The sequence below is a fragment of the Equus caballus genome, chromosome 9 (genome assembly GCF_041296265.1).
Source record: "Equus caballus isolate H_3958 breed thoroughbred chromosome 9, TB-T2T, whole genome shotgun sequence".
Lineage (NCBI taxonomy): Eukaryota > Metazoa > Chordata > Mammalia > Perissodactyla > Equidae > Equus > Equus caballus.
In genome coordinates this window covers 19,215,111-19,232,826 of record NC_091692.1, presented here as the reverse complement: position 1 = coordinate 19,232,826, position 17,716 = coordinate 19,215,111, and positions in this window count along the sequence as shown.

Here is a 17,716-nt window from a genome sequence, read left to right as displayed (position 1 = left end):
ACTCCCCCTCCTTAATTTTCCTTTTTTCCTCCTGGAATACTTCTTAGTTAGATATCAATCTTTTAGGACTGGTATTCTAATATTCTTATGTTTTTTGTCAGTCTTTGTCTTCTTGTTTTAGTTTTGGCAAGATTTATTTCACTTTTTCTTCTCACCCTTCTATCGAATTTTAAAAATTGTTTTGAGGACATTTTTATTTTCAAGAGTTCTTTCTTGTTCTCTGTTCCTACTATATAACATATTATTTTTGTTTCAATAAGGAACTTCTTCTCTTTTCTCTGGGGATGTTAATTACAGCTTATTTTTTGTTTTGGTCTGTCTTTTGTGTTGGAGGCTATGCTCAAAGGCCTAGTGATACACTAGAAAGCCAATTAGAAACTCTATGTAGAGAGAGGCTTGCAAACTGGCAAGCTTCATTATAGGTTAGTGGTTCTCACCCTCCACCCACCTACCACCACCAGAGGACTTGGCAGTGTCTGGAGACATTTTTTATTGTCTTCTTGGATGAAGGATACTGCTGGTATCTAGTGGGTAGAAGCCAAGGATGCTGCTAAACATCCTACAATGCACAGGACAGCAGCCCCACCCCCTCACCCCCAACAAAGAATTGTCTGGTCCAAAATGTCAATAGTGCTTAGATTAAGAAACCCTGGTGCTGGGACATGGAGCCTGCTTTTTCCTTGTGGGCCCCATATGTAAATAGCTAAAGGACTTTCTCTGGTGTGTGTGGTCAGTTTCTCCAGGGAAGAATCTTCCAGGCCCCTGCTGAAAGTATGAACCTGGCTGCTCCTGTTAAGAGCGGGCAAAGGAGAGGGGCTGGCAGGGCTCTTGAGCTTGTAATATGCAGACTTTTGCTTAAAATAGTTTTCACTTTTCACTTCACCTCACCATTCTCTTTGTTAGTATCCTTTCTGGTTCAAATTTCTCCAGAAGGATGGTCACTAGGCTGAGAGAGGTGGGAACAAAGATGTGAGGACTCAATTTTTCCTTTTACAAACTATCCAACGATCTTCTTATTAACGCTTAAGCATCCTTACCTTTCAAGATGTTGTTGTCTTCACTTTCTGAGCCATTCTGGGATCCTGTGCGTTAAATTGGCTTGCTTCTGGCCAGTACCACCTCTGCAAGCACTTAGCTTTGACTTTCCTGTGTTCTGCTAAGTCATTTATCATTCCTCCATCTGATTTCCCTCCTAGTATAATGTGGTCTGGGGTTACAGATGTTTCCTAGATTCAAAGATGAAATTTAAGTTTCTGTTTCTTGTTCTTTGCATGAAAAGGCGTTAGAAATATCTTTAAGAAGGAAGTAATCAGGACTTTTATGCCGAGTTGCAGAACACTCTTATTCTCTCCATTTCAGTTGCTTCAAGTTCACAATTTAAGCATAGTTTGTGTTCTTTTGCAACATGCTGATAGAAGATTTTTGAGCCTCTATCTTCTGAGCCCTCATGCCTCCATCACAGCTGTACTATAGCTATTCTTTTTATGCAAAGAGGGCAAAAGTAATGAATAAATGCTTTGGCGATCCAGAGGAGAAATGAATGCTTTGGTAGAATCAAGGAGGGTTTGAGAGAGGTGAGCCTAGCTGAAATTTAAAGGCTGATTGTCATTTGGCAGTCAAAGAAGGGAAAGAGAGGGGAAGGAGCAAGGTGGAGAGAATTCTAGACACAACAAACTACAAGTAAAAAAAGTTTGGAGATGTGAATAACTGCTAGAGACAATAATTATGGCTGACCATTATTGGTGCTTAACTAGCAAACACATCTAATCCTCATGTTAGCCCTGTAAGGAAGATACAGTGATTATTATCATGTTCTTCATTACACATATGAGGAAACTGAGGCATAGAGAGGGTTAGCAACTTGCCCAAGGCCCTCAGGTAGGAAGTCGCAGAGCAGGGATTGAGACCCCGGCAGTGTAACCCCCCAGAGCATGCTCTTTTTGACCACACCAGATTGCGCCCTGGTGAGAAATGTCACTACTAAGGTTGATGGGAGCTGTGAGACCAGATCCAGGAGGAAGTCGGGAGCCAGTTTGTTAGGGGGTCTTCTATGACAGGACAAAGAGGCTTAGAATTTATCACATTCACTCACCAGTAACTCACCAGCCAATGGATCTTAAGCAAGGTCAAACTAGCAATTTACCTCTGAGGACTCTTGATCAATAGTTCCCACTCACCAAATGAAAAGGTTTCAGTGCTTTTCTTTTCTGGCATGTCTCATAAGTCGTAGGTCTGCAAGTTACCTCCAGAGCACTGGGTTGGCCTAAACCATTTCCCTAATCTTACTGCTGCTCCAACTATCCCCCAACTCTGAGTTAGTATGGCCTCTACCAGTCAGCTGCACTACTGATGCTCTCTGGGCAACTGGTCTTTCTGCAAATGGGTCCCTGACCACACACACCTCAGCTGATTGCCTCTGGAAGGATCAAAAGTCCAAGTAAAAACCTAGAGAAACATTTACAGAAGGAGTGTTTATATGCTGATAAAGTATTCCTTGGAATGTGAGGCAATTTCTTATTTTGTTACCAGAGACTAACATGTAATGGGATCATTAAATAGTTAATGAATATGGATATATTTGTATAAGTATGTTATAGTTATAATGAATTACGATATTAAAGTCTCTTTTCACGGAAGTGCAATGTAATATTACGCTGGTGGATTTTGAGCCTATATGCTACTGAGCACTTGAAAAAAAATCAACAAATATTATGGAGCCCCTTCTAAGTGCTATGGAAGATACAAAGAAGCGTCAGGTGTAGTCCAAGACTTAAGCAATATATAATCTAACCATGCATCATTTGACATGGTTTTATATACATCTTTGTTTCTTATTCTTTCCACATTTCAATGATAAATTACTTAAGTAGAAGGGTCCTGCTAGATATGAGCACTTTTGTCAGACATTTGTATGCTTTACAAAACCAGCACAGTGCTAGTGTCATAGCAGGAACTTAGTCATCATGGATTCCTTTTTTATTTGCAGTTTCTATATCCTTTAATGGTCTCTGGAGTAAGGTAGATTTTATTCACATCAATAATGGGGGATCTAAACATTTCTTAGTAGGATCACTATTTCTCAATATATACTATATTCAACTAGTTAATTCTTTCCAATTTCATGTAAATGTAAATAAAATAAAGGCAATCATTTTAATTTTCTTCCAATTATAAAAGTAATACAGTATAGAAAATGGAGAAAAGTATAAAAAATAAAAGTCACCTATAATTCCTCCACTGAGAGATAAGAATTTTCTATATTTTAAATATTTCCTCTAATAAGGATACTTATTAAAGCATTATTTATCATATTTAAAATTAAAAAGAACATAATTATTGAATAGAAAGTAATGGTTAAATTTATTACAGATTATCATATCCATATGGAGGATTATTTTGTAGTCATTGTAAGTTATAGCAGCCATTATATTTTTTATAACAGTTTTACTGAGATAAATTTTACATACCTTAAAGTTCATCCATTTAAAGTGTACAATTCAATGGTTTTTAGTATATTTGCAGAGTTTGCAACCATCACCACAATCAAATTTAGAATATTTTCATTACCCTAAAAAAGGAACTCTGTACCTCTAGCTGTTATTCCCAATCCTCTCTCTCCACCCCATCCGCGCCCTGGGCAACAACTAATCTAATTTCTATCTCTACATATTTGCCTATTCTGAACATTTCATATGAATGGAATCATACAATAAGTGAGCTTTTGTGGCTAGCTTCTTTCACTGAGCATAAGGTTTTCAAGGTTCATCTATGTTGCAGCACGTATCTGTGCTTCCTTCCTTTCTATGGCTGAATAATATCCCATTGTATGGCTATACGACTTTTTGTTTATCCATCTGCCACCTGATGGATGTGTGAATTATTTCCCCTTTTTGATCATAATGAATAATGTTTCTACGGACATTCACATACAAGTTTTTTGTAGACATATGTTTTCAGTTCTCTTGGATATATACCTAGGAATGGAATTGTTGGACCGTATAGTAATTCTCTGTTTAAACATTTGAGGAACTGCCAGACTGTTCTCCAAAGTGGCTGCACCATTTTACATTCCCACCAGCAGCGTATAAGGTTTCCAATTTCTCCACATCCTTGCCAGCATTTGTTATGTGTCTTTTTTATTATAGCTTAGTGAGTGTGAAAGGGTAGCTTATTGTGATTTTGATTTGCATTTTCCTGATGGCTAAGGATATACAGCATTGTTTCATGTGCTTATTAGCCATTTGTATATCTTTGAAGAAATACCTATTCAGATCCTTTGCCTACTTTTAAATTGAATTATTTGTCTTTTTATTATTGACTTGTAAGAGTCCTTTATATATTCTAGATACAAGTACCTTATGAGATATATAATTTGCAAATATTTCCTCCCATTCTGTGGGTAATTTTTTCACTTTCTTGATCGTGTCCTTTGAAGCACAAAAGTCTTTAATTTGATGATGTGCAACTTATCTATTTTTTTGTTGCTAGTGCTTTTGGTGCCAAATCTGAGATCACAAACATTTAGCCCTTTCTTCTAAAAGTTTTATAGTTTTAGCTCTTACAGTTAGGGCTTTGATCCATTTTGCATTAATTTTTGTGAGTGATATGAGGTAAGGGTCCAACTTCATTCTTTTGCATGTGGCTATCCAGTTGTCCTAGCACCATTTATTGAAAAGACTATTCTTTCCATTGGAAGGTCTTGGCACCCTTGTCGAAAATCACTTGGCCATAGATGTCTGGGTTTACGTCTGGACTCTCAATTTTATTTCATTGATCTGTATGTCTGCCCTTGTGTCAGTACCACATTGTTTTGATCGTTGTTGCTTTGTAATAAATTTTAAAATTAGAGAGTGTGAATGCTCCTTTGTTCTTCTTTTTCAAGATTGTTTTGGCTAATCTGGCCCTTTGCAATTTCATGTTAATTTTAGAGTTACCTCGTCAATTTCTGCAGAGAAATCAGCTGGAATTCTGTTGAATCTCTAGATCATTTGGGGGAATATTGCCATCTTAACAGTGTTAAGTCTTCTAATCTGTGAACATGGGATATTTTTCCAATTATTTAGATATTCTTTAATTTCTTTTAACAATACTTTGTAGTTTTCAGAGTATAAATTTTACACTTTTATTGTTAGATTTATTCCTAAGTAAGTTATTCTTTTTGAAACTAGATTATAAATGGAACTGTTTTCTTAATTTCATTTTGTATTGTTCATTGCAAGCGTATAGAAACACAACTGGTTTGTTTTTGTATACTGATCTTGTATCCTATAACCTTGCTGAATTCGTTTATTAGGTTCTCACAGGTTTTTAGTGGCTTCCTTTGGGTTTTTCTATGTACAATATCACGTCATCTGTGAATAAAGCTTTATTTCTTCCTTTCCCATCTGAATGTCTTTTATTTCTTTTTCTTCCTTGATTTCTCTGGCTAAAACTTCCAATACAAAGTTGAATGGAAGTGGTGAGAACAGACATACTTGTCTTTTTCCTGATCTTAGTGAGAAAGTGCCAGTCTTTCACAATTAACTATGATGTTAGCTGTGGGTTTTTCATAGATGCCCCTTTATTAGGTTTAGGAGATTCCATTTTATTCATAGTTTATCAAATGTTTTTGCCATGAAAGAGTGTTATATTCTATCAAATGATTTTTCCCTGTGTCAGTTGAGATGATCATGTGCTTTTTGGTTTTTATTCTATTGACATATTGTATTATATGAGTTGATTTTAAGACGTTGAAACAATCTTGCCTCACTGGCATAAATCCCACTTGGTCATGGTATATAATTCTTTTTATATGTTGCTGGGTTCAGTTTGCTAGTATTATGTTAAGTATTTTGTTAAGAATGTTTGCACCTATATTTGTAAGAGATGTTGGTCTGTAATATTTCTTTTCTTGTGATATCTTTGTCTGGTTTTTGTATCAGGGTAGTACTGGTCTCATGAAATGGTTAGGAAAGTGTCCCCTCCTGTTTTTTGGAAGAGTTTGTGAAGAATTGGTATTAATTCTTCTTTGAATGTTTAGTAGAATTCAGCAGTTAAGCCAGAGCCTGGGCTCTTCTTTCCGTAGTTTGGTTACTAATTCAATCTCTTTACTTGTTAAAGGCTTATTCACATTGTCTATTACTTCTTAAGTTAGTGTTTTTGTAGGAAGTTTTTCATTTCACCTAATTTGATGTACAATTGTTCATAATATTTCTTTATAATCCTTTTTATTTCACTATGGTCAGTAGTAATGTCCCCTCTTTCATTTCTGTTTTAGTAATTTAAGTCTTTTTGCTTTTTTCTTGGTCTATCTTGCTAAAGATTTGTCAATTTTGTAGATTTTTTCAAAGAAATAGCTTTTGTTTCAATAATTTTCTCTATTTTTTTCTGTTCTGTATGTTTAAAATTTTTCCTTTAATATTTATTATTTCATTCCGTCTATTTGTTTTGAGTTTAGCTTGCTCTTCTTTTTTCCAGTGTCTTAAGGTGGAAGCTTAGATTATTGATGTGAGGACTTCTTTTAGGGTATAGGAATTTATAGCTGTAAAGTTCCCTCTTAACACTGTTTAACTGCATCTCCTAAGTTATGGTACATTGTATCTTCATTTTCATTCATCTCAAAGTATTTTCTTATTTCATTGGTGACTTTCCTTTGTTCCATTAACATATCTTTTTCCTTTCTTTTACTTTCAACCTATTTGTATCTTTGAATCTAGAGTGTGCTGTAGGCAGCAAAAAGTTGGATCTGACTTTTTATCCAGTCTCACAACCTCAGTCTTTTTTTTTTTTTTATTGAGTTAATGATAGGTTACAATCTTGTGAAATTTCAGTTGTACATTAATGTTTGTCATTCGTGTTGTAGGTGCACCACTTCACCGTTTGTGCCCACCCCCCACCTCACCTTTCCCCTGGTATCCACCAAACTGTTCTTAGTCCATAATTTTAAATTCCTCATATGAGTGGAGTCATACACAGATTATCCTCCTCTAGCTGGCTTATTTCACTTAACATAATTCCCTCAAGGTCCATCCATGTTATTGCAAATGGAATGATTTTGTTCTGTTTTGCAGCTGAGTAGTATTCCATTGTATATATGTACCACATCTTCTTTATCCATTCATCTGTTGATGGGCACTTAGGTTGCTTCCATGTCTTGGCTATTGTAAATAATGCTGCAATGAACATTGGGGTGTATGGGACTTTTGGGATTGCTGACTTCAAGCTCTTTGGATAAATACCCAGTAGTGGGATGGCTGGATCATATGGTAGTTCTATTTTTAACTTTTTGAGGAATCTCCATACTGTTTTCCATAGTGGCTGCACCAGTTTGTATTCCCACCAGCAGTGTATGAGGGTTCCTTTTCCTCCACAACCTCTCCAACATTTGTTACTATTAGTTTTAGATATTTTTGTCATTCTAATGGGTGTAAGGTGATATCTTAGTGTAGTTTTGATTTGCATTTCCCTGATGATCAGCGATGATGAGCATCTTTTCATGTGCCTATTGGCCATCCGTATATCTTCTTTGGAGAAATGTCTGTTCATGTCTCCAGCCCATTTTTTGATTGGGTTGTTTGATTTTTCTTGTTGAGTTGTGAGAGTTCTTTATATATTATGGATATTAAGCCTTTGTCAGATATATGACTTGCAAATATTTTTTCCCAGTTAGTGGGTAGTTTTTTTGTTTCAATCCTGTTTTCATTTGCCTTGAAGAAGCTCTTTAGTCTGATGAAGTCCCATTTGTTTATTCTTTCTATTGTTTCCCTTCTCTGAGAAGGCATGGTGTCTGAAAAGATCCTTTTAATACTGATGTCAAAGAGTGTACTGCCTATGTTTTCTTCAGAAGCCTTATGGTTTCAGGTCTCACCTTTAGGTCTTTGATCCATTTTGAGTTTATTTTGGTGAATGGTGAAAAAGAATGGTCAATTTTCATTCTTTTACATGTGGCTTTCCAGTTTTCCCAGCACCATTTGTTGAAAAGACTTTCTTTTCTCCATTGTATGCCCTCAGCTCCTTTGTCAAAGATAAGCTGTCCATAGATGTGTGGTTTTATTTCTGGGCTTTCAATTCTGTTCCATTGATTTATGCACCTGTTTTTGTACCAGTACCGTGCTGTTTTGATTACTGTAGCTTTGTAGTATGTTTTGAAGTCAGGCATTGTGATGCCTCCTGTTTTGTTCTTTTTTCTCAGGATTGCTTTAGAAATTCAGGGTCTTTTGTTGCCCCATATGAATTTTAGGATTCTTTGTTCTAATTCTGTAAAGAATGTATTGGGATTCTGATTGGGATGGCGCTGAATCTTTAGATTGCTTTAGGTAGAATGGACATTTTAGCTATGTTTATTCTTCCAATCCATGTAGATGGGACGTCTTTCCATCTCCTTATGTCGTCATCCAATTCTCTCAGAAAGGCCTTGTAATTTTCATTACATAGGTCCTTCACTTCCTTAGTTAAATTTACCCCAAGGTATTTTATTCTTTTTGTTGCGATTGTGAATGGTATTGTGTTCTTGAGTTCTTTTTCTGTTAGTTCGTTATTGGAGTATAGAAATGCTACTGATTTATGCAAATTGATTTTGTACCCTGCAACTTTGCTGTAGTTGTTGATTACTTCTAAGAGTTTTCCAATGGATTCTTTGGGGTTTTCTATATATGAGATCATGTCGTCTGCAAACAGCAAGAGTTTCACTTCTTCCCTCCCTATTTGGATTCCTTTTATTCCTTTTTCTTGCCTGATTGCTCTGGCCAGGACCTCCAGTACTATGTTAAATAAGAGTGGTGATAGAGGGCATCCTTGTCTCGTTCCTGTTTTCAGGGGGATGGCGTTCAGTTTTTGCCCATTGAGTATGATGTTGGCTATGGGTTTGTCATATATGGCCTTTATTATGTTGAGGTAGTTTCCTTCTATGCCCATTTTGTTCAGAGTTTTTATCATAAATGGCTGCTGGATCTTGTCAAATGTCTTCTCTGCATCTATTGAGATGATCATGTGGTTTTTATTCCTCAGTTTCTTGATGTGGTGTATCACGTTGATTGATTTGCAGATGTTGAACCATCCCTGTGTCCCTGGTATGAATCCCACTTGATCATGATGTATGATCCTTTTGATGAATTGCTGAATTCTGGTTGCCAAATTTTGTTTAGAATTTTTGCATCTATGTTCATCAGTTATATTGGCCTGTAGTTCTCTTTTTCGTGGTGTCCTTGTCAGGTTTTGATATCAGCGTGATGTTGGCCTCATAGAATGTGTTAGGAAGTGTTCCATCTTCCCCAATTTTTTGGAATAGCTTGAAAAGGATAGGTATTAAATCCTCTCTGAAGGTTTGGTAGAATTCCCCAGGAAAGCCATCTGGTCCTGGGGTTTTATTCTTTGGGATGTTTTTGATTGCTGTTTCCATCTCTGTCCTTGTGATTGGTCTGTTCAAATTGTCTGCCTCTTCTTGAGTGAGCTTTGGGAGATTGTAGGAGTCCAAGAATTTATCCATTTCCTCTAGATTATCCATTCTGTTGGCATACAGTTTTTCGTAGTATTCTCTTATAATCCGTTGTATTTCTGCAGAGTCTGTTGTTATTTCTCCTCTTTCATTTCTGATTTTGTTTATTTGAGCTTTCTCCCTTTTTTTCTTTGTAAGTCTGGCTAGTGGTTTGTCAATTTTATTTATCTTCTCAAAAACCAGTTCTTTGTTTCATTGATCCTTTCTACTGCCTTTTTTGTTTCAATAGTATTTATTTCTGCTCTGATTTTTATTATTTCTCTCCTTCTGCTGACTTTGGGCTTTATTCGTTCTTTTTTCTCTAGTTCAGTTAGGTGTACTTTAAGATTGCTTATTTGGGATTTTTCTTGTTTGTTAAGATGTGCCTGTATTGCGATGAATTTTCCTCTTAATACAGCTTTTGCTGTATCCCATATGAGTTGGTATGGCATGCTATCATTTTCATTTGTTTCCAGGTATTTTTTGATTTCTTCTTTAATTTCTTCAATGATCCATTGCTTGATCAGTAGTGTGTTGTTTAGTCTCCACATCTTTGTGCCTTTCTCAGCTTTGTTCTTGTAATTAATTTCTAGCCTTATAGCACTATGATTGGAGAAGATGCTTGTTATTATTTCAATTTTTTTAAATTTGTAGAGGCTTGCCTTGTTTCTCAACATATGGTCTATCCTTGAGAATACAACCTCAGTCTTTTGATTGGATTGTTCAATCCAGTCACATTTAATATTACCATTGGTATGGTTGCATTTATGTCTGCCATTTTACTCTTTGTTTTCTTTTTTTTTTGAAAGATTGGCACCTGCACTAACATCTGTTGCCAATCTTCTTCTTCTTTTTTTCTTCTTCTCACCAAAGCCCCCTGGTACATATATATTCCAGTTGTGAGTGCCTCTCATTGTGCTATGTGGGACGCCACCTCAGCGTGGCATAACGAGCAGTGCGATGTCCATACCCAGGATCTAAATCAGTGAAACCCTGGGCTGCCTAAGCGGAGGGCGCAAACTTAACCACTTGGCCAGGGGGCCAGCCCCTGCTTTTTTGTTTTCTCTATGTCACATGTCTTTTTTATGCCTCTATTCCTCCTTTACTGCTTTCTTTTGCAGTAAGTGAATATTTTCTAGTATAATATTTTCATTCTTTTAATGCTTTTTCGCTATTTTTTGAGTTATTTTCTTAGTGGTTGCTCTAGGGCTTATCATATGCATCTGAATTTAGACTCTAGTTCAGATTTACACTAACAATTTTAGTGAGGTATAAAAATATTACTACTATTTAACTCTATTTCTTCCCCTCCTTCCCTCTTGTGCTCTTATTATTAATTTACATATTACATTTGTATATGTTACAAACTCAACAATACACTGTTATAGTTATTATTTTATATAATTTTATATCTTTTAAAGAAGGTGGAAATGGACATCCACATGCAAAAAGATGAATGTAGACACAGACCTTACACCTTCCACAAAAATTAACTCAAAATGGATCATAAACCTAAATGTAAAATGCAAAACTATAAAACTCCTAGAAGATGACATAGGAGAAAACGTAGGTAACTGGTTATGGTGATGCCTCTTAAAATACACCAAAGGCACAACCCATGAAAGAAATAATTGATAAGCTAGAATTCATTAAAATTACAAAGCTCTGCTCTGTGAAAGACAGTGTTAAGAGAATGAGAAGACAAGTCATGGAAAGGGAGAAAACATTCGTAAAAGACACATTTGATAAAAGACTGTTATCCAAAACATACAAAGAACTTTTAAAACTCAATAATAAGAAAACAAACAATCTAATTAAACAATGGGCTAAAGACTTTAACAGACACCTCACTAAAGAAGATATATAGATTGCAAATAAGCATACGAAAAGATACTCCACATTGTATGTCATCAGGGAAATACAAATTAAAACAATAACAAGACACCACTATACAACCATTAGAATGATGTAAATACAGAACGCCAACACCACCAAATGTTGGCAAGGATGTGGAGCAACAGGAACTCTCATATGTTGCTGTTGGGAATGCAAAATGGTACAGCCACTTCGGAAGACAGTTTGGCAGTTTGTTAAGAAACTAGACATAGTCTTACCATATGATCCAGCAATGGCACTCCTTGGTATTTACCCCCAAAAGTTGAAAACTTATATTCACACAAAAACCTGCACATGGGTGTTTATAGCAGCTTTATTCAGAATTGCCAAAACTTGGAAGCAACCAATATGTCCTTCAGTCAGTGAGTGGATAAATAAAATGTGCTCAGACAATGGAATATTATTCAGTGCTAAAAAAGAAATGAGCAGGGCTGGCCCAGTGGCATAGTGGTTAAGTTTGTGCACTCTGTTTCAGCAGTCTGGGTTTCACTGGTTTGGATCCCAGGCATGGACCTACATACCATACATACCATTTATCAAGCCATACTGTGGCAGGCATCCCACATATAAAGTAGAGGAAGATGGGCACAAATGTTAGCTCAGGCCAATCTTCCTAAAAAAAAAAAAAAAAAAAGAAATGAGCTATCAAGACATGAAGGAAATTTGAATGCATATTACAAAGTGAAAGAAGCCAATCTGAAAAGGCTATCTACTATATGATTGCAACAAAATGACATTCTGGAAATGCAAAACTATGGAGATAGTAAAAAGATCAGTGGTTGCCAGGGATTGAAGAGGCATGGGGAGATAAATAGGCAGAGTGTAGAAATACTGTAAAAATACTCTGTATGATATTTAAGTGATAGACATATGTCATTATACATCTGTCCAAATCCAGAGAATGTACAACACCAAAAATGAACCCTAAGGTAAATTATGATCTTGGCTGATTGTGATGTGTCAATGTGGGTTCATCTTTGGTTAAAAAATGTACCGTACTGGTTGGTGATCTTGATAATGGGGAGGCTACACATGTGTGTGTGGGTGTGAGGGGGCAGTATATGGGAAATCCCTGTACCTCTCTCTCAATTTTGTTGTAAACCTTAGACTGCTCTAAAAAATAAAGTCTTTTAAAAGAGGAGATGAAGGAAGAAAGGAGAACAAGTATGTATGTATAGAGTTTGTTATGTTAACTTTCTTATTTACCATTTTTGGTTCTCTTTATTTGTTCCTGTGGATTCAAATTACCATCTGGTGTCATTTCCTTACTCTAATACAGCTTTGCACCAATGCACTTTCTTTGTTCTGTTATTGTCAAATATATTACATTTCTATATGTTATGGGTCCAGTAATATAATTTTTTATATATATGTATATAATTTTATATATATAGTTTATATGATTACTTTAAAATCAGTTAAGAGAAGAAAGGAGAAGAAATATGCATTTACACTGCACTTTATGATCACATAAATACTTTTGCTTTTTGTTTTTCACATGGATTTGAATTACTATCTGGGCTCATTTGCTGTCATCCTGAAAATCTTCCTTCACTATTTCTGGTTAGGCAGGTCTCCTAACAACAAATTTTTTCAGTTTTTGTTTATCTGTGAGTGTCTTTATTTTGCCTTCTATTTTGAAAAATGGTTTTGCTGAATATAACATTCTTAGTTGAGTTTTTCTTTCAGCACTTAGAATATGCCGTCCCACTGCTTCCTGGTCTGTGTTGTTTCTGCTGAGAGGTCAGCTGTTTATCCTATTGGGGTTCCCTTTTACCAAATGAGACTTTTTCTTTTGCTGCTCACAAAACTTTCTTTTCTTCTTTGTCTTTCAGTATTTTTACTATTATATTTTAAAATGTGGATCTCTTGTGTTTATTGTATTTGGAGTTCTTTGAGCTTCTTTGATGTGTAGATTATGTTTCTGTCAACTTTGGAAAATTTTCAGTCATTATTTTTTGAGTTTCTTTCCTGCTCCTTTCTCTCCTGTCCTTCTGATTCTCCCATTAAACATATGTTGGTGTGCTTAATTGTGTCCCACATTTCTCTGAGGCTCTGTTCTTTTTGCTTCATTTTCTTTTTTCTCTGTTCTTTGGATTGTGCGATCTTTATTGATCTATCTTCAAATCTGCTGATTCTAACTTCTGCCAATTCAAATATACTCCTGAGCCCCTCTAGGGAATTTGTCACTTCAGTTATTGTTTTTTCAACTTCAGAATTTCCATTTGGTTATTTTCAATAATTTCTATCTCTTTGATAGTCTCCTTGATGAAACATTGTCTTATCTCCTTTTACTTCTTTAGGCAAGGCTTCCTATTGTTCCTTAAATGTATTTATAACGGATACTTTAAAGGCTTTATCTGTTAAATCCAACATCTGGGTACTCTCATAGGCAGTTTCTATGCCTGTTTTTCCCCTTGTATAGGTCATACTTTCTAGTGTTTTGGTTTCCTTTTTTTTTTTTTTTGACATGTCATAATTTTTTGTTGAAAACTGGACTTTTTAGGTAATATATTGTAGCAACTCTGTGTACTGTTATCCTTCATCCCCAGGGCTTGATTTCATTGTTTTCTTGTTTATTTGTTTAGTAACTTGGCTGATTATATTAATCAAGTCTATTTCCCCACAGTGGGAAGCCTGTGATGTTGCCCCTCAGAAAGCATGTGCATACTCATCCTGGGATAATGGTGGGTTTAGCCTGGCACAATTTGTCTCTTTCCTTGATCTCTCTGTTGCATCTTCTGCCTCTGTTGGTATCACACCCAGCTGTTAGACTCCATTAATTGCTGGTTGACTGCTTTATTGTTTTCAGCAATGTCCTGGGGGCATAAATTGCTCCCTTGTCTGACCCTATTACATTCAAGATCCTTTGCAGAAGTAGTTTTTGAGACCAGTCTTTGAGGTTTTTTCTAAAACCTAGGCATTCAGAACTGTTGTTTTCTCTGGTAAACTACCTGACCAAGGTTTAGCTTCTTGCTTTCATGGAGCTACCAGCTGTCTCTTAATTGCTTATCATCAAATTCTTCATTGTTTTCAAGAGCACCTATGGACTTGAATTCCCCAACTCTTCAAATAAAGTCAGTGCCTTTGGACAGTACTTTGGAGCTCTCTTTTCTTATGGACTGCCTGCCTCTTGGGCAAAATCTCTGAGTCACTCCTCCAGAGCTGGGGCAGGCACAGGGGCCCACTTTTATCAGAGTGACACCCTGCATTTATGAGTTGGGCATGAGGGGTATTGATATCTTCCAGTGAAGTTAATGGAGGTCCCTGCCATCCCTAGGCTAGAGCTTGCATATATGTGTGGGAACTGGCCGGAGGAAGGGAGGCTCTATTCTTTTAGCCACACTAGCTAGAAATTTAGTCTTTGCAACCCGGAGCTAGGAAGATGAGAAATACTAGTGGGGCTGCCCCTCCTGGGGAGATACCCAGGAGCTGAGGGTAGGGACAGCTCGATCTTCTTGGCCATACCCACCTGGATTGGAACTTCCATTGTGAGGAGCTGGGGGTGTGGAGGGAGAGAGGGAATAGGTCATGACTTAAGTGCCACAGATTTGCTTTCTTTCAGAGACTTAGTAGATTTTCTTGAGCAAGTGTTTCTTTATTTGCTGCATGCACTTAGGCCAATTTCCAAAGAGTTTAAATGGTTGTTTGTTTTATAATTTTTACAAGATATGATGATTTTGCTGGGGAGTGGGTCCATGGAGCAAATTCTTCCTCCATTCCAGAAATGGAACTCCCAATAGTCATTACATTTTTGAAGCATATTTAATCACATGAAAAATGGTCATGACATAACAGCTGATACAAGTACAATTTAAAAATATTTTCAGTATAGTCTTGATTTTGTACATCATGTATGAGAGTTTTGAATACATATATTTTATGTATTAAAAGAGAAAAAACTGGTAGAAAATAAGCAAAACCTTAACAAGTGATCTTTTATTTATTTTACAAATTTTGTTTAATGAATATGTATATGATTAATATAATCAAAAATAAAATTAAAATAAAACACAATATCTTAGTAGTTTTAGCTCAAGCATGCTTTCCACTGATATATCTTCCCGGCTGACTATAGCAGTACTGGAGGAACAGCAATATTGTAGAAAATTTTGCACCAATTCATTATACCAATAAGTACCAATACATTACAATTACGAGCCATTGGTATATTTACATGAATCAAATGACAGAGACTGAAATTTGGTCTACTTTGGGCAGTAGGGAAATATAATTATATTTTACACCCTTTCCACATATGACTTTCTCAGTCTCTTGCCTGTGATGATGGTGGTAATGATGATGACGATGATGAGAATGATAGGCAACTCTGACCACATACAACGTGCCAGAACCTTTTTCTTTATGATTTGGTATATTCACAATCTTATGAGGTAGATATTGCTATTATCTTCATTTCATATTTGAGGATACTGAGGCATAGACAGGCTAAGTAACTTGTCTGTTTCAATTCGGAACGTGAATAGAGAAAAGTAACAGAGAACTTGATTAACATGGGCTTAAACATTTAGAGGAGTTTTTTAAATTTATTTTTTGCTTGTTAACAGAAATCAAGAAACTTTTTTGTTCTCTTCCATTCTTAGCGTGCGGCATTTGGCCTCAGAGTTGCGGGATCTTTCTGGATGTCTGTCTAGACATTGTGTCTTGAAAGAAAGAAGAGTAGAAGATGGAAAGTAAAGGGTTGAAGGGGCTATAAGCCAAGTTTATCCCTTTAAAAAACCTTTCCCAGCATATCTTCCTTGGAAATTCCATTTCCTTCTCATTGGCCAGAACTGGTTCCATGACCACTCTCATTTTCAAAAGAGCTTGAAAGAAATATTTTACCTCTGGAGGCTCTATTGTTGAAAAAGACAAGGGAAAGACTATGAATGTCTTTTGGGTCATCAATCCATTATGCGATACAGGCTGTGGTCATATAGCTAGTAAATGATGCAGGTCAATTCTCTTAACTCTCTAATAATCTGCCTGCAGATATTCAAAGATTCTATTTAGAGTACACTAATAATTTAGTGTAACATTTTGCCATTAGTATGACTCTTAGTTTTGTAGCCATAGAGCCAGACAGTGGATTGAGAGGAATTCATGATCCAAAAGATGACATTAAGAAGGCTGGAGAGCTTTGTCTGAGAAATTTCTAAAGAGAATGCAGACTCAATCATGCAATAAAGGGATTAGTTTAATTCAGCCAGGGTTAACAAGGGGAAGGTGGAGGATGGTTTGTAGAATTCCATCTACCGAAGTCAAACTATAACCAGGAAAAAAAAATAAAGGTAAAACAAACCTAGGGAACAAATATTATAAAACCAAACCCATCTGAAGGATGTAGACTTAGAATTCTTTCTTGTCACAGCTCTTCCCTCTGCAAACCTGTATCCTCAGGGCTGTGTCCCTGCCTGGGGTCTCTGATTGATAAGCAACCGTCTGAGGGTCTCATGGTCGGCACAGCCACCTCAACTTGCCTAGGATGCTAGAACTCCGCTTCTGTTCAGCCAAGTGTCCTCCCAACCATATGGAGTTTTAGAATTAAATTTGGATGTAATAAAATTAACCAAGCCACAAATAATACTTTTGTGTAAAGTATAGGAATAACTAATCATTAGAGTAATCTATTGTATTTATTATTTAAAATGTAACGCTTAAGAGAATCTGACAGGGGCTGGCCCTGTGGCCAAGTGGCTAAGTTCATGTGCTCCACTTTGGCAGCTCAGGGTTTCACTGGTTCAAATCCTGGGCACGGACCTAGGACCACTCATCAAGCCACACTGAGGCTGCATCCTACATAGCACAACTAGAAGGACCTGCAACTAGAACATATACAACCATGTACCATGGAGCTTTGGAGAGAAGAAGAAGGAAAAATAAAAAAAGATTGGCAACAGATGTTAGCTCTTAAAAAAAAAAAAAGAGGATCTGACAGATTACCCATATACTTTGAGCTTTACCTGCATTATTGACTTCAGACTTAAATTTTAAATTGATAGGCATAAGAATTTGGATAATTTCACAAACAGTTCTTAAATTTTTAGGATAACTTGAGATTCACTATATATATAGATGCATTAAATTTATTAGCTTATGGAATTGTTTTGCTGTTAAGGATTGTTTAGTTTACCCTGTCAAGCATTTGAAGTTCTAAAAGAAAATGTTAAATATGTGAAATTTGCAAATGTAGTTAAAATATTTAATGAAGTGAATAAATAACTTGAGGAATTAACTAAGTTTGTAAATGGGAATGATTATTAAAAAGAACTTAGCCTGGTCAGCTTGAGTTAATTAACTATTAAAAGAATAAGTGAAAATGATTCATATTTTATTAGAATTATAAATAGAACAACATGAATTGTAAAT